At 38.6% G+C, this 18,553-nt stretch overlaps 3 long non-coding RNA genes across 3 annotated transcripts; 1 reads left to right on the top strand and 2 right to left on the bottom strand.

The window, feature by feature from the left end:
* Positions 1 to 10,035: 10,035 nt before the first annotated feature.
* Positions 10,036 to 11,838, bottom strand: LOC134220534 (uncharacterized). The gene is made up of 3 exons (XR_009981943.1): positions 11,681 to 11,838; positions 10,348 to 10,491; positions 10,036 to 10,221 (listed from the first exon to the last, which is right to left on the bottom strand). It is a non-coding gene; the product is annotated as an uncharacterized LOC134220534 (long non-coding RNA).
* Positions 11,839 to 12,283: 445 nt separating this feature from the next.
* Positions 12,284 to 12,846, bottom strand: LOC134224278 (uncharacterized). The gene is made up of 2 exons (XR_009982894.1): positions 12,735 to 12,846; positions 12,284 to 12,674 (listed from the first exon to the last, which is right to left on the bottom strand). It is a non-coding gene; the product is annotated as an uncharacterized LOC134224278 (long non-coding RNA).
* Positions 12,847 to 13,790: 944 nt separating this feature from the next.
* Positions 13,791 to 14,640, top strand: LOC134224276 (uncharacterized). Its single transcript, XR_009982891.1, has 3 exons — positions 13,791 to 13,947; positions 14,087 to 14,414; positions 14,476 to 14,640. It is a non-coding gene; the product is annotated as an uncharacterized LOC134224276 (long non-coding RNA).
* The last annotated feature ends 3,913 nt before the right edge of the window (positions 14,641 to 18,553 follow it).

Genomic DNA, 18,553 nt, shown 5'->3' with positions numbered 1-18,553 from the left:
CCGTAAACAAGTCCGTGATAATCAATCACAAGCACATGAATTATAAACAAATTTCTATTGATTATTTTTTTTTTCCTTGAAATAAACTATGCATTTTCCCAGCAGAAGCAATGGGCAAGTTTTCTGGCTGCCCTCACTTGAAGAACAAAACAAGCCACCAACTTCAATTTATTTTAATGCTGATATCAGATATCTTTCTTGCTGGTAGTTGAGTCAACATTTGAAATGGTCCCGTTTTGACAGGAAGCTTCTTTATTCTTAATTTGTCACGCCGTACAATCCCGTTTCCAATTATCATGTATTGCCCATATGAAGGAAACCACGTAACTGAAAGGCTCAACTAATCTTACTTATCCATTATATAACAATTATGCCAAACGGCTTTATGCCAAACGACATTATGCCAAACGGGGTACAATTGTTTAACCGTGGTTTTTTTCTGCGTATTTCGGGATTTACGCGGATTTTTTCAAAAGTTTTTTTACGCGCACCTTTTTCAAAAAGGTCGAAAGACACGTAAAAGACGCGAAAAATCGGTAAAGTCGTTTTTCACCCGGTTTTTGGGATTTACACGGTTTTGATTTACGTGGAACGTATCCCGCGTAAAAACCGACTCCAGTGTACCTATACACATTTATATACATTCCGAGAAAATTGGCCGCAGAGGTCCAAAGGTACCTATGCAACCATCAATGTGAGATTTTTCGGTGTAGAAGTCATAGCCTCACGGGGCTCAGAAACCTTAAGTTTCAGTTTGCATATTTGGGCATTGGAGTTAACTCTCCGTGCCATTGATCGAAAACCAGGATTTCATCTAATGCATTATTGAACATTATGTATAGACCATACTATATAGACCAAAAACTCATGTTAAAATTGATTTTAAAGTAGTATACTTTTTCGCAACGTTACAACGCAACGCATTGAAAACCCAGTTTTATGAGTACCTCGCGTTGTAACATCACGAAATGTTGATGTCGAGAAAACAAGCTTAGTTCGTATTTCAGGCATATTACACCGTTGGGTCATCCATTATCCTCAAATGTTTGAATGGTGTCAATTACTTTTGGAGTAAACTAACGACCAGAGCAGAGAATTAATCATGTTAAGTCAAGGTGCAAAGTCACGAATTCACGCTCGTTCTAACGTCACGCAGCAAATTGTATCTCAGAAAGCCATTTCGTCTTACACAAACTCGGTGTTTATATATTCGATCTGCAATTTTATCAGGATTCAGAATATGTAATATTAGAGTGTTTCAAATTTTGACTTTTTTGCTCCCCTATGCTTAAACGATGGCAGATGCTATTTTAATAATCGTCCTGAATTTTTAGAATGTGTCGGTAATCAAATTGAATTGGACTCCTGACAACACTTTCTCGATTTCCAAATTCCGTCGCTGGCTTGAAAAAATAAATTTGTTTCGCATTTTCTTGATTAGTTTTTTGGTCGAGGAACACGATATTCAAATGAAATTTTAATGAGATCAATGTTCAAAAAATAATGCGTTACTCTTCAAATCGTGTTTCGTTAACGTAGAGGAGACTGGGTAGACTTGATCCCCTATTCTGATTTCCGATGTATCACAACCAAGTTTATTTATACTTACGCGATTTCCACACAGACTCTCTAAGAAATATAGTATTTAACTTCACTGATGTATGACAGTCCTTAAACTATTGTTGTTATTGATACACAATCGATTTTTTAGAGTGCTGTCAACAATCTACTTTTAAAATATTCGTAGGAAATTGATCCCTTTCCAAGAACTTGCTTTGATAAAATGTGCCCTCAGATATTTTAAATATTTTTCCTTAAAAATACGCGCAATTTTCGAATTGTTGTGCGTATACATGAACGATTTTTGTTATTGAATTCGACAGCACATGCAATTTTAAAATTTGGGGAGACTTCATCCCCTTTCTATGATATCTACGCAATAAGTAATTTTTCCTGCCAACCCTTCATCAAATCTACAATACCTGAGAACATTTATATTTTTTTGAATTTTTTCGCCAAATTTTTGTATGGCTGACTAATGGGGGATTAAATGTCCCCATATTGAGACAATAACTCAAATCCAAATATCCTAAAACTTTGATGGAATGTTGACATTTTCATCAGTACAAATCATTAAGCACATTTATGGCTTTGTGCTGTGAAAAAACGAAAGCATTTGGTCATTGTTATGAGAAGTTTTCAAATTTTGCGTGACCAATAAAACATTTTTTAGGAAGGTCAAAACATACAAACTGCCCTGCAGAATAAATAAGGTTGTCAATTCAAAAAATAACTCACCATATAAAGGTCATTTGTCTAGAGGATCTATAGATCTAGAACAAAACTACCTTAGTTCTCGATAAAACAGGGGGTGATCAAGTCTCCCCGGGGATCAAGTCTACCCACCTTCCCCTATTTGTTAAAAATTTGATACACAATAAGTTTAGGACGAAATTTAGATTTTTTTTATTGATCCATTACAATGGACAGATTCTGTGTTGAACTTAGTTTATGATAAAAAAAAACAATGGAAAGACAAGACTATGCACTGGATCATTCGACCAACGGAACATACAAATGTGATTAAATTGGGAGTGCCCAAAATGGAGGGCTTCTCAGAAAATTGCAATTTTGGGACATTAATCAACAACTGATGCTCATTTCATAAATAAGACTTCCAGCGATGGTACAGTGTGATTTCCTTTTGTTTCAAACTTGCCCTTAGATAATAATAAATAATAAATCCGTAAAGTTTGGGAAATCTATGGAATCATTAAGAAATGGGATGTTTAGAACATCTGTAAAAGACTGGACTATTTAGAAGAAAAAGGAAGAACTTAAGCAATCTAAAGGATTTACTGAACTTGGAGAATAAACTTTTGAACGTTATGGGAATCAAAATTATTTTTCGTAATTTTAAATGGGGTTTGGATAGCACAGAAATCTCTGGAATATTAACCATTTTAATGAACTTAAAGGAGGAATATGGAAATATTAACCCTTATGCGGCCAACAAAAAAAACACAAGTGGATGGCCGACAGGGTACCCGTGTTCCCATAAATTGATATTCTCATAACTTCCGATTTGGATAATTTTGACAGTTTGGGAAACAGAAACTCATATACTTTTTTCCCATTGTCAAGGTTTACAGCTTATGCCCATGGTTATACACAGGATTTTGTTTTTACACGTTTTTTTTCGCTCGTGTTTTTGATCGTGTGACTTCAGTTTACAACCAAACTCTTCCCAACATGTTTCAAAAAATCCAGCATAAATCGAAGAAAAATCACATGATAATTAATATGCGTTAAACATTTAGGATGAGTCGAAAATTGAGAAAATGTAAATCGTGTAAAAACAAAATCCAGTGTACAAGAAATCTTTGAAGTAAGGCTTTTGCTTCGGGTAATGCAAAAATCCCTGAAATGAGGTCTTAGTCATCCGAGAAATCTTTGGAGTAAAGCCTAAAGATCTACTAGCGTAACCAAAGGCCTATTATGCAAATTCAAATACGGTACATGCTCTTTGTGGTACTTAGCAGAGAATGCGTTCACAGTATATGTTCCGAGTCATCCAAGAAATCTCTGGAGTAAGGCCTTAAGGTCTACACTCGTAACCATGGGTCTATGGACTTGTCTCAAAAGTGGTACATGCTCTTTGCGCATCTTGAAATCAAATGTGATCACTACATATGTTCTGCGCTATCGAAGAAATCTCTCGGATAAGTCCTCTGGCGCCTTCATTGCATATGTTCATAGTCATCCAAGAAAACCCTGGAAAAGGCCTTCAGGTCTACACGCGTAATCAGAGATCTTTTAGATTGTTTCAAAAATGGTTCATGCCCTTTATGGTACATAGAAAAGAGCGCTTTCATTGCATATGTTTATGGTCATACAAGAAAATCCTGGAAAAGGTCTTAAGATCTACACTCGTAACCAGAGATCTTTTAGATTGTTTCAAAACTGGTACATGCCCTTTGTGGTACATAGAATAGAACGCCTTTATTGCATAAGTTCATGGTCATCCAAAAAAACCCTGGAAAAGGCCTTAAGATCTACACGCGTTACCAAAGATCTTTCAGATTTTTTCAAAAGTATTACATGCCCTTTGTGGTACATAGAATAGATTGCGTCCATTGCATAGGCTCATGGTCATCCAATAAAACCCTGGAATAGGCCTTTAAATCTGAATGGGTACCCAGAGATCTTTTGGCTTGTTTCAAAAGTGGTACATGCCCTTTGTGGTACATAGAATATACCGCTTTCATTGCATTTGTTCATGATTATCCAAGAGAACACTTGAACTATCCTCAAGAACGTCACGCGTAACCAGAGTTCTTTCGGCCTATTTGAATAATTATACATGCCTGGTACGTAGAATAGAATGCAAATGTTCATGGTCATCCAAGAAAACCATGAAGTAAGGCATTAGGATTTACACCAGAGATATATCAGCCTGTTTTAAATTTGGTACATGCCTTTGGGGTCCATGAATAAAATGCGTTCATGGCATATGCTAATGGTCATCCTAAAAATTTATGGAGTAAGACTTCTAGTAAGCGTAGAATATCTACACTCTTAAAATTTTCCACCGATCTCGGCTGTGCAAATCTCGGTTAAAGTTCGTTAGCTGAAATAACGGCTGAATGGACGTATAATTACGGCGGCTCCTTTGAGTGCCGCAGTAAACAAATTGCTTTTTCAGCTGACATATCAGCAGAATGTCACGAACCGAGCGCTCGGCTGTGCGGATGTCGGAAAAAGAATAAAAAAATGCCGAGCTGAACTAAGTGTGTAGAGGGTCTTTCAGATCACTCCTTACGGAATCCAAGTTTCAAAGTGCTCAACTATCATTTTTATTATTTCACGCATGCAGCAAAGCTAAATCAACAACAATGACAGTTGTGCGCCGCCTCCGTATCGATTGGTGTGCCCCCGAAGACACGAGCACTTTGAAACTTGGATTCCGTGAGGAGTGTCCTTAATCTAATTTTAATATGGTACATGATCTTTTTTCCCTCACGTTCTCGGCGTGAAGTTGTATCGTTCCAATTCATTCACATTTTGCATTTCCAAAGAATAGCCAACTTTTGCTCGGGTATTCAAGTAAATTGACCCTTGAAATTTATATTCCTGCTGATGCAGGGGAAAAGTATGAGACTACCCTAGGAAGACACCGTGGCGAAAAAATGCCGTTTAGGGGGTCAAAACATTTTCGATCGTCTATTTTCAGAATGATCCCATTGTGGGCCGCACAGCCACGAGGTCTAGATTTGCAAATCATCATTATTTCAAATAGGGAAACCGTACCCTTAGTTTTTTTTATTCTTTATTACGTATTTTTTATGCTGAGATGTTAAAGCTGTAAATTTCTTATAATTGTCAATTTGTAAAAATTATTTTCTCTTGTGGATCCACTAATACCTCGTACTTTCACTATTGGTACCGTTTCTCTACATTTTTCTATGGAATCGAGCGATTAGCATCATATTGGATGCTGTAGGTTGATTGATGGAAAATGTCATTTACGATTTGATACGTTTTCAAAATATATAATGCATAAGGTGTCCCGCATTGGCCCAAGAAAAATCTTGTCACTTTACTTAACTTTAGATAGATACAAACCGTTAGTCGTAAGCTGGGTGGTGCGGATAGAATCGATTTGGTTGTCAAACTGAAGCCAAAATTTTCTATTGTGCCGGAGCCAAACATTGAAGATTGTGGTTATGTTCGTTTCAGATTCTATATTGAGAAGTATTGTTATTATTTGGGAAAACAAATAAAAATAAACTTAGTTTGAGTTTTGTATTATTTGTAACAAATATTTTCACATTACATTTCGAGTGGAAAATTAGTAGAATGCAATTTAAAAGCACTCGTTATGAAATTTCACGAGAGCAGAAATTTCATGGAGCAGAAATGTATGTAAATCATCAAAAGTCATGTAGAGTCTTGCGCATTTGTGCGCCTCCATGCAACATGGAAAGAGAAATTCGAAGAGCAGAAATGTTTGACAGCTAAGTAACTGCAAAATAATTTTGCTTATGGGATTGATTTCAAAATATCCCGCTACTCGCTTGAAAACAGAAAAGCGGCTCTATCCGCAGCACCCAGGTCGTAAGCACTTTCTCTAAGGGTCCCCCCAGCAGGAGCAACGACCTCGATAACAGTAATTGGTATGAACTAGCCTTGCATAAGAGGTAAAATACCAAAAAATAATACCAAAAATTTATATGCAGAATACTTGAGGCATAACGTACTTAGGTATTTCAATACCAAACGAATAATAATTGGTTATGCATTTGGTATTGAAACTCAATTTAATAACTGAGTATAAAAGATATTTTAGTTACTAGATAAAGATTGTCGCTGTCGTCGCTGTCCGGAACATCTTTTGCTGGCGAGGATAGGGGAGCTAAATGTCAAAGAAGGAAAATCCATACGATTTGACAGGTATGTACCACACATGTTTCTGACAGCAGAACAAAGGGAACCGAAGCGACAATCTTTATCTAGTAACTAAAATATCTTTTCTGAGTATGTTATGGCTTAAGTATTCTGCACAGTGGCGTAGCCACGGGGGTGGTTTTGGGCATAAACCCCCCCCCCCCCCAAAGACAAAAATTTTAGAAGACATTTTTTTTTTCGAAGAAAAAAAATGTTCAGTAGACCCCCCCCAGACCAATTTTCTGGCTACGCCACTGATTCTGCATATAATTTTTTGGTATTATTTTTTTGGTATTTTACCTCTTATGCAGGGCTAGTTCATAACAGAGTATGGTATCAATAACAGAATTAGGTATTATCACAGACAAACAGACATAACACTCGTCAAATTTCCCTCGTTCACTGATTTACTGGTCAATTCAAATAATCATTAATTGGCTAAACGATCACTCGTGGCGCGCGCATCGTTTTTGCTCGAGTTTGACGTTTGTTCACTACCGCCATCTGGTTCGTGATTTGCCCAACTAACTAAAACCAACAGATGTCGTTGGGGATTGAACGACGATGAATTTGACGAGTAAATGTTCAATGTGTTATGTCTGTTTGTCTGTGGTATTATTGAGCCAATTTCTCCTGCTCGGGCTTCGACATCGACTTTTACGTTAAATATTTCTGTGCGGAGCTGGTTCTTCGGATTCGTGGGGCACTCGAGTGTGAAGTGGACATGTGGCTTTACCACCAAAACGAACGCGGACCAACTTTAACGGACGCGTCACGTGGCGGAATGGAGATACCCGGTAGATTACTCGAAAGCAAAACTATGCGAATGTCACGCATAAACTTTCACCTTACATTAGGAAGTAATTCTGATTGTACCAAATTCAGAAACATAATAATTAAAACAACAGATAGCAGATATTGAGGCTGGCATCCGATACATGTGTAAACATCCGCAACCGTTAATTCAAATGTATTCCAAATTGAGACAGCGTTTGGTAATAGATTGGAGATTGCGCAAGGATTATTGTCTATCCGGAATAAATTTATACCGCTTTTTATACCGAAGTTGGATTTTTCTCCAGATACAGGCAACTTTCCCAACTTCGGAAGTAGTGCGCTGGATTCGCCTAAAGATGCGCTAAACAACGCATCAATTAGTTTGACAAATGAAACTTCGGAAGAAAGTTCGGTTCGGAAGTCCCGACTTCCGAATTCTAAGTTGGTGCTACGCCGACAATATTGTTATTGAAATCGCAGCCCGCATGCGGCTGTCAAATGCATTGGCTGCATTCGACGGTTGTTAATCAGCTGCGTCCGTTTGTCTTCTTCTTCTTCTTCTTATTGGCATAAGGTTTTACATCAAATAAACATAACCTCAAAAACTCAATCGAATGAACTCAATTTGACATTTATCGGTGGTAGGTTCATGAGGTTCATCCTATCTCCCACAGCAAGCGGATGAACCTTTGTTTATATACAAACCACCGATACCTGTCAAATATGGAAGAAATTCACCAGGACGCAGCCGTGGCTACATACGTGTGACGTCACACTGTGAAACCATATTACATCCCCACATTGAGACAGAGCCGCCTCGCAGCTTAGTGTTCATTAAGGCCACCTTAAGGCTGCCTTACACCTCGGGAAAATTTTCCGCCGGAATTTGGTCCCCGTGTATTTTAAAGGGGGCCGGGATTTTTATTTTCCGTGTCCAAATTCCGAAAACATCGCATATGCAAAAATACATGGGGAAAAATCCGCGGACCAAATTCCCGAGGTGTAAGGTGGCCTTTAAGGTTGCCTCACACCTCGGGAATTTGATCCGCGGATTTTTTTTCCATGCATTTTTGCATATGCGATGTTTTCGGGATTTGGGCACGGAAAATCAAAATCCCGGCCCCATTTAAAATGCAGCACGGGGATCAAAATCCGGCCAAAAATTTTCCCGAGGCGTAAGGTAGCCTTTAAGCACTTCCACAGTTATTAACTGTTTGAATTTAAAGAACTGTTCAACATTTTTGCATTCGTATTATCCAGAGTCTATTATATATAGAGTTACGCAAAGAGTGTAGCCAAATCTACCTATTGAACTGCCAAACTGTCTACCTATCGAGCAAAGTAAACAAATGCTTGTTGGTAAGGCGGAAGTATTGTTATCGTCTTATGATTATTATGGCGAATTAAAACACATGAATTGAAATGTATTAGATTTGTTCTAGAAACAGCTTCAAAAAACTTCAATACACCCCCCAATAAAGTAGCAACACGAAACTCACGTGTTTTCACGCTGTGGGTGACTTGGTTATCGAATTAAAAAGCTGACACTCCCGTGAAGTCATTTGAAGGGTTGAACAAAAATAAAAGTTGCCAACATAATAACAAGAATATCATTCAGAATAAGTGTAAGAAGATCCTCTTTGCGCAACTCTATATAATAGGCTCTGGCATTATCATGAGGCTAGCACGATGATACTTTTATGCCCAGGAAAGTCGAGAATTGCCTAGACCGGCACCGGGAATCGAACCCAGCCACCCTCAGCATGGTCTTGCTTTGTAGCCGCGCATCTTACCGCACGGCTAAGGAGGGCGTCCGTATGTACTGCTGCAATCAGTTGAGTAGATGGCAGTAGTGGGCCAACGTATATCTATTCAAAAGTTTACACAGGATTTTAAATAAAATTTGTTCTAGCCTAAATATCTGTTATCTGTGTTAAAACAATTATTGTTCAAAGATATAAAACATTCCTGACTACCAGCTCCTCTCCGCTTAAAAACAGACTGAACTCTGTCACAGAAAAATATTCCTGTTTCGTCTTTAAGGTAGCCTCACACCTCGGGAATTTGATCAGCGGAATTTTTCCCCATGCATTTTTGCATACGCGATGTTTTCGGGATTTGAGCACGGAAAATCAAAATCCCGGCCCCATTTAAAAAGCACGGGGATCAAAATCCGGAGGAAAATTTTCCCGAGGTGTAAGGTAGCCTTTAAGGCTTTAAGATCCCACCAAATGGGGCCGGGATTTTGATTTTCCGTGCCCAAATGCCGAAAACATCGCATATGCAGAAATAAAAGATATTTTAGTTACCAGATAAAGATTGTCGCTGTCGTCGCTGTCCGGAACATCTTTTGCTGGCGAGGATAGGGGAGCTAAATATCAAAGAAGGAAAATCCATACGATTTGACAGCTTGGTACCCAACATGTTCCGGACAGCAGAACAAAGGGAACCGAAGCGACAATCTTAATCTAGTAACTAAAATATCTTTTGCAAAAAATACATGGGGAAAAAATCCGCTGGCCAAATTCCCGAGGTGTGAGGCTACACAGAAAGAAAAACCATTGTTAGAATTAAAAAAACCATTGGTAAAAATAAAAAGTTTCGTTGGTTCTTTTTCGTAGAGAGTTTTAAGTATTCAAAATTAAAGTACGGTAACTGTTACGGCAACCATGGTTTAAAAGCTGCAAGCTATTCTGAAATTAAAAGTTTGAACTTTTTAAATAAATTGTCGAACTGTCAAATAGAAAAAAGGTTCACTGTGAAAAATAAAAGTGAAATATTTTTATTCCAAATGATGATATCATCGCTATTAGTTGTGAGAACCAGTTTTATAGAGACATATTTTATTATACAATATTGGATGTTATTTAACTAGGTACACGTTGATTTTACAGGTGCTTTTGCTCTCGACAGCCCTATAACTGTGATCTTCCGATCCAACACTGACGACTCTCGAACCATGATTATTTGTCAGCAACAATACTGACATCGATTCCGCTAAAATTAACAAGAATAAAAATTAGCACAAATTAATTTAATTTTATATAATTATTTTGTGGCAAAATGCAAATATAGCACTGCGCGATTGATTTATGGTAAACAAATATATATGTTCCTACTTACTATCGATGGTATTTTATAGATCCGAAATTTGGCCAGCGATGTTCCCCCGCGACACACTCTGGGTCCATTTGAAAAATCCATTTCCATCGCTCTAACATTGTATGGGTGATTTCAATGGGACATCTCGTCATTGACTGGAAAGATCTGGGGAAGAGGAAGTGGAAAATATCTGAAGTCATTGTATAAATACTAGTCCCGTCCAATTGGCAGGTTCAAGTCGTGAGAAATTTATCATATCTGGCTCTAATTTTTTTTTTCAACAAAGGAAGACGAGGATGGGTGAAACTTCCATTGACTTCAACCTGCTAATTGGAAGGGACTAGTTTGAGTTTGATTGATTTTGTAAAATTGCCGTTTCCTGTAGCCTAGAGCCGAGCCTAGAGCAACGATTTCAGGAGAGAATGCGAAGTTGTTTATCGCAGCGCAGACCGATGCAGCTAAATTCACCGCCAGGGTTGCCACATTTAAATCTGTATTTTTGCCTCTGAAAATCTTTATATCTGTATCTCAGGTCAAAAAATCTGTATTGCAAATCTGTATCCATCTGAACATCTGAATCAAACTAAAATCGTCTTTAATAAAGTTTGTTTGAAAAGATAAAGTCCGGAAATACTATGCGAAACTACAAGTCAGACATGTCATAATATAACATTTTTTGGCACATTTCTTTCCAAGGTTTACAAATAAAGCAACAAACATCCAACAATGTTTGCTTTCTCAAGGTTTAATATTTGATCATTTACGAATAACATATGTCAAGAATCCATTATAGCAATATGCACAACAACTTTATTGGATAAATATTCAGCCACACTGAAAAGAAGCACTGATGAACTGTTTCAAACCATTCCAGATATGATTAATGATAGTTAGACCTGATTCTATAGTATCATTTAAGAGCCTTTTCTGAGTCCACATGTATTAAAATATAATCTGAACAGTTTCCGTAACATAATCTGATCGAATTTCAAAATAATTGATCTGCATAAATTACCAATTAAGAACAAACCCTACCAGAGACCATATGTTCTGTATTTTTGAATTGGAATTTACTTAATATAAAAGTTGCTTTTAATAAGATCATTTTAGAGTAGCATAAAAGTAATTTACAATATTTTTTGGTACTAATATCCTCAAGAAATCTGTAAAATCTGTAAATTTTCCAAAAATCTGTATATCTGTATATACAGATTCTTGGTCACAGCCTTCAAAAATCTGTAAAATACAGAAAAATCTGTATATGTGGCAACCCTGTTCACCGCTTCATAGAACCTATAGAAAATATCCAATAATTTATTAAATATAAATCGTGACTGAAATCTTTGTGACCTACCCATTTATTATCCACTTTCCTGATATATTTAATCTAATAATTAGATCAATCAATCAAATTATTGAGGATATTTCTGTTTTGTTGTTTGTTTTGTTTTGAATGTCTGTTTTGTTGTTTGGCAGATGGCTACGGGTGTTTTGCTTGGCGGCTTGACACTTTTGAAATACTCACACTGAAAGAAAACACTTTTTATTTTACATTATAAACAGACGAAAAATACTTTCAAATTGAAAATATCATTTTCACAGTAAAAAATAAACTTTTATTTTGATGAAATAAATACAATTTTTAAATGTAAAGGTCAAATTATTTAATTAAACAATTTTTGTTTTTTTGTGTGTACCTTTAAGGTACACGGATAAAAATAAAAAACTAAATAGATTATATTCTAATCTAAAACTATATTCAGTCTATCCACTCATCGCAATGTTTAGGTGGACTATAAGCTGTGAATGATTAAAATAATTTTAATCTTCGGAATGATTATCTTTCATTTAATCATTAATGATTTATGTCATTTTCTTCGGTGTTTACAAAACAAAAAGAAACCAAAAAAAATCAACGTTTTTATATTAAAGAAGCAGCATATGGATTTGAAAAGAGTTTATTTACATTTTCATTTATATAATTTATTCGCAGTTTTAAAAATGATTCGTCTCCAAAAATATATCCGTACCATGCAGAATACCATACGGTGGTGATTAGTAGAATCGGATTCAGAATAAAGTAGCACTTGTTAAATAAAATTGGTTTCAGAATGGCACTGGCCTCCTGCAGCAGCCCCGTCACTTGTTCCCTCGCTTGTTGTATTGGCTGCCGGTTATCGTTTCACGGAATTAGGACGTTTTTCTATTGGGTATCAACCGAGTACTCCGAACTTCGGCGTTCGAAGCTCGCTCCGACGGTCCAGATAATAGAGATGAAATTCCATGTCGGCCATTATGTTTGCGGTTGGTGTGGCACCTGACCTTCGGGACCGAGTTGCAACTGAACTCTGTGAAACGAAAAAGAATGTCAATATTCTATGGAATCACTCGCAATAGGAAAAACTTACCTTTGCCAGCTCTTAAAACCCGGTGTAACAGCGTAAAATGAAGGGTCCGTCGTCCGTGATTTTCCCTAACTTAATCACCACCGAACATGTTGAAACACAAACGGCGAACAACTTGAATGCAATTAAAAGATTTAATTTGAGAAAAACATTACAATGCATAGAATAAAAGCAAGCAAGCCTGATTTATAAGCTTTGAGAAGAATAAAATTGTAGAAATGTTGAAAAAGATTAAATAATAAGCTAAATAGCTTTTCCATTTTTCTCCGTGTAGCCTCACACCTCGGGAATTTGGTCCGCGGAATTTGTCCCCATGCATTATTGCATATACGATGTTTTCTGGATTTGGGCACGGAAAATCCAAATCCCGCCCCCCTTTAAAATGCACAGGGACAAAAATCCGGCGGAAAATTTTCCCGAGGTGTAAGGTGGCCTTTAAGATGTATACACCTCGGGAATATGGTTTCACAGTGTGACGTCACAAGTATGTAGCCACGGCTGCGTCCTGATGAATTTCTTCCATATTTGACAGGTATCAGTGGTTTGTATATAAACAAATAAACAAAGGTTCATCCGCTTGCTGCGGGAGATAGGATGAACCTCATGAACCTACCACCGATAAATGTCAAATTGAGTTCATTCGATTGAGTTTTTGAGATTATGTTTATTTGATGTAAAACCTTATTTGGTCCGCGGATTTTTTCCCCATGTACACAGCAAAAAATTATGTAATGTGCATCGATGTAATTTAAGCGATGTACCAAAATTTCTATGTGATGCCTGTATCATAATGCACGTTAACATTTGTTTTGATGTAATTTTACATTGCTTAGAAATTACACAAAAGCCAGATTCAGCAAATTCCCTTACGTCGCATTTGTGTAATATTCGATGTTTGAAGCATCGAATATTACACAGAAAATGCTGCAACCAATAGAATCCAACAGAGTTGTGTAAAATTACACAGATTTTGGATACAATATTATATGCATTCATAATATAATTTTCCTCGCAACACTGCACACTTGATGTCTGAGACGTCGGCGTTGTTTTGTCGCCATGTTGATTCGTTCGTTGATTTTCACGGTTTTTTCTCTCGCGGATTTATTAGTTTTCTTTGTATTTAATTCATTTATGGCGGTAAGCTCCAACGAGGATAATACTAGATTTAATACGGATTTTCAAAAATCCGGTATTAAAGTTAATACCTCGAACGGTAAGCACCAAACTGGTATTAAACACGCAGCCACTTTCTTCTCTATAGTGTAGTGAGAGAGTGTGCGTATGAGAATGATAGAATCATACATAATCAACAATAATTCCTGTTTTGTTTATATTTCGTGTTACGTTGATAGTGATATCAAACACCAAAATTAAATTTTGAGAAAAATCGTGGAGGCTGGTCAGTATTGGCCAAGAGAAGCAGATTGCTGTGATATGAAGGGCCAGCGGTGGAAATGCGTCGAGGATACACCCGCATTATTGGTACCAATAAGGCTAATTATCAAAAATAATGCGGTGCAGAAGACGGTCTGGACTTAGCTATCTGGTGGCGGATTTCTACGAGCAGCTGAAGCCGACGGCATTTTCCTCGATCTGGATGACGGAAATTATTAGAAATAGCCTGATGAATCGCTTCTATCATGACAACGCTGCAGTGCATGATAAGAAAGACGTAGAAAGGTATTTTGTGTACGACATCTGTATTATAAAACGATGAATGACAAATTTCAATCATTTTAAGGTATTTAAATTGTCGATAACGAGTATGTGGCCAAGCAGCGTGCGAAGGACGACCACCGCCATGGCTTGGAAATCGCTAAAATCTCAGCCAAATTAGTGCAAAGTTTATATGTGATTAATGTTAGCATTTTACAATCAAGGTAAAAATAATAAGAAAGATAAGAAATAGTGGGTATTCAGTTATAATCACAATAATGCCATTCATCTCTGTCTAGCGCAAGTTTAGCATTTCTCTCGCAGAGTTCCCTTGTGGAATTTTTCCAGGAGTTTGTCCTAAAAATCGTTTGAGAGTTCCTTCTGGAATTTCTATAGAAGTTCGATCCGCATTTCCCCCGGGAATTCCTAGAAAAAATCTTCTCTAGTTCTTCCTGAGAGTCAACATATTCTTTAGGCATTTCTCCAGAAAATCCTTCAGGAGTTCCTCCTAAAAATTGCTACAGCAGTTCCTACTTGAATTCCTCCAGCAGTTCCTACTTGCTTCCAGCGGTAATTTGTGGAGTTGTGGATTCCTGGGGTAGAACTTTACGAGAAAAAATAGGAAGAACTCCTGGAGTAATTCCCGTTGACGTTCCAGGAGGAAATACAGGGAGAATTCCAGGAGGAACTATTGGAGGAATATCATGGATGTATTCCAGGAGGAGCTCCTGAATAAAATCGCGGGAGGAATTACAGGAGGAACTTCTGGCGGAATTCAGAGAGAAACTGCCGGAGAAATTCCAAGATGAACTCAAAAAATAATGAGTTTAGTACTCTCCATTCAATTCCACTACGTTTTGTTAACTTTACAGATACGTATTTCGTAAAAAAAATCCTGTAGGAGTTACAAGAGGAACCCAGAAAGATCTGCTTGAGAACTGCTGGAGAGACTCCAGGAAGAACTGCTGAAAAAAAAAATGGATTTCCTACAGGAGTTCGTTCTGCATTTACTCCGGGAATACCTTCAATCATTTCCACTTGAGCTCCTCCTGAAAGTCCTGCAGAAGCTCTTATGCGCATTTCTCCAGAAAATCCTTTAGGAGTTCCTTCGCAAAATTACTATAGGAGTTCATCCTGGAATTCTGGTTTCACCTGCAGTTCATCCAACCGTTTCTCCTGAAATTCCTAGAGAACCTCTAGAAGTCCTCTGGAACTTCTCTAGCAGTTCCTTATGTAGTGGAACTTCTCAAGAAATTCTAGGAGGAATTCCAAAAGCAACTGCCGGAGGAAATCCTAGAAGATTTCTAAAAGGAATAGAGGAATTTCAAAAGAAACACCTGAAACAGAACTTGTGGATAAATCCAGGATTAACTCCTCGGTAGATTCCAGGAGGAACTCATGAATTAATTGCAGGAGAAAATCCTTGATGAAATCCAAAAGAAACTCCTGAATGAATTCCTGAAGGAAATCCAATAGCAGTTTTTCCAATAGTTCTTCCTTGAGTTTCACCAAAGCCGTCTTGGTAGTCATATGGCTACTGCTTCTGCCTCATATGCAGGAGGTCGTGGGTTCAATCCCTGGTCCGTTCCATTATCCTACTTTGTATCTTTCTCTATGTTTCTCATGTTCTAGCAATCGCTAGAACTGCAAATGGACTTCAATACCGTTTCCATTTCTATTCCTTTACCTTCAACTTGACTAGTCTAGCAGTATCTTTTGTAGCAGTAGAATTTGAAATAAACCAAAAAGCTCGTTTTCTACATCCAATTAGAATTCCATTAGTTGCTTCCTCCTATCTCCATCACATTGGCAGCTCGTTAACCAAGACGGACCTCTGCCTCTCGAACATAATTTAAAATCCCAATAAATACCGAATGAACTCGTGGTAAGTGCAGAGGTATATTCGGCTTGCAGTTGCGAGCATCATCATCTCCTCCCCCTCTTCCCTACATTGGCTTGTATTCTGACGTGGCATCCGCCAGTATGACTTAACAAATGATATCACCAGTACTTGTACATTGAAGATGTGTGCTAGTCCCAAGCAAACATCTGTTGGTTCTCTGTACAAGAACAGCTGATCTGGTCATAATGGAGTAGCAACTACGAGCAGTCAATCAAGCTCAAGCTCAAGCTCAAGCTAGTTATTCTTTGAGTTTCACCAGCAGATCTTCAAGCAATTCCTTTTGAGCTCCTCTTGTAACTCCTCCAGAAATTCATCCTGGAATTCGTACAGGTATTTTTCTAGGAGTTCTTCCTTCAATTTCTAAAGGAGTTCATTCTGTCATTAGTCCAGAAGTTCCTCATGGAACTACACCTTAAGTTCCTCCTGGAATTCTTCCAAGCGTTTCTTGTGGAATTCCATCAAGAGTTCTTCCTAATATTCCACCAGGAGCTCCCACTGGAACTCCTCCAAAAGATGCTCCTGGAGCTCCTCCTGTAATTCCTCCAGGAGTTCCTCCAGAAGTTCTTCCTTCCAGAGTTCCTTCAGGAATTCCTATAGGAGTTCCTCTTGATATTCCTCCAGGAGTTCCTCCTGGAATTCATTCACGAGTTTCTATTAAAATTCATCCAGATGTTCACTTTGGAATTTCTCAGGAGTTGCTCCTGCAGTTCCTCCAAAAGTTCTTTTGGTATTCATTAAGGAGTTCCTTTCCTCCAGAAGTTTCTTCTGCAATTCCCACAGAAGTTCATTCTGGAATGCCTCGAGAAGTTCTTCCGGAGGAATTCCTCAAGGAACTTCCGGAGGAATTCCTGAAGAAACTTCCGGAGGAATTCCTGAAGAAACTTCCGGAGGAATTCCTCAAGGAACTTCCGGAGGAATTCCTCAAGGAACTTTAGGAGGAATTTCTCAAGAAGGGAATCTTGGGAGGAATTCCTCAAGGAACTTCCGGAGGAATTCCTCAAGGAACTTCCGGAGGAATTCCTCAAGGAACTTCCGGAGGAATTCCTCAAGGAACTTCCGGAGGAATTCCTCAAGGAACTTCCGGAGGAATTCCTCAAGGAACTTCCGAGGGATTCCTCAAGGAACTTCCGGAGGAATTCCTCAAGGAACTTCCGGAGGAATTTCTCAAGGAATTTCCGGAGGAATTCCTCAAGGAACTTCCGAGGAATTCCTCAAGAAACTTCCGGAGAAATTCCTCAAGGAACTTCCGGAGGAATTCCTCAAGGAACTTTCGGAGGAATTCCTCAAGGAACTTCCGGAGGAATTCCTCAAGGAACTTCCGGAGGAATTCCTCAAGGAACTTCCGGAGGAATTCCTCAAGGAACTTCCGGAGGAATTCCTCAAGGAACTTCCGGAGGAATTCCTCAAGGAACTTCCGGAGGAATTCCTCAAGGAACTTCCGGAGGAATTCCTCAAGGAACTTCCGGAGGAATTCCTCAAGGAACTTCCGGAGGAATTCCTCAAGGAACTTCCGGAGGAATTTCTCAAGGAACTTCCGGAGGAATTCCTCAAGGAACTTCCGGAGGAATTCCTCAAGAAACTTCCGGAGAAATTCCTCAAGGAACTTCCGGAGGAATTCCTCAAGGAACTTCCGGAGGAATTCCTCAAGGAACTTCCGGAGGAATTCCTCAAGGAACTTCCGGAGGAATTCCTCAAGGAACTTCCGGAGGAATTCCTCAAGGAACTTCCGGAGGAATTCCTCAAGGAACTTCCGGAGGAATTCCTCAAGGAACTTCCGGAGGAATTCCTCAAGGAACTTCCGGAGGAATTCCTCAAGGAACTTCCGGAGGAATTCCTCAAGGAACTTCCGGAGGAATTCCTCAAGGAACTTCCGGAGGAATTCCTCAAGGAACTTCCGGAGGAATTCCTCAAGGAACTTCCGGAGGAATTCCTCAAGGAACTTCCGGAGGAATTCCTCAAGGAACTTCCGGAGGAATTCCTCAAGGAACTTCCGGAGGAATTCCTCAAGGAAGAACTTCGAATTTCAAATCGGAGGAATTCCTCAAGGAACTTCCGGAGGAATTCCTCAAGGAACTTCCGGAGGAATTCCTCAAGGAACTTCCGGAGGAATTCCTCAAGGAACTTCCGGAGGAATTCCTCAAGGAACTTCCGGAGGAATTCCTCAAGGAACTTCCGGAGGAATTCCTCAAGGAACTTCCGGAGGAATTCCTCAAGGAACTTCCGGAGGAATTCCTCAAGGAACTTCCGGAGGAATTCCTCA

The sequence above is a fragment of the Armigeres subalbatus genome, chromosome 3 (genome assembly GCF_024139115.2).
Source record: "Armigeres subalbatus isolate Guangzhou_Male chromosome 3, GZ_Asu_2, whole genome shotgun sequence".
In the NCBI taxonomy this organism is placed as follows: domain Eukaryota; kingdom Metazoa; phylum Arthropoda; class Insecta; order Diptera; family Culicidae; genus Armigeres; species Armigeres subalbatus.
The sequence above is the reverse complement of the archived record's forward strand: the minus strand, read 5'-3'. Positions and strand labels throughout refer to the sequence as shown.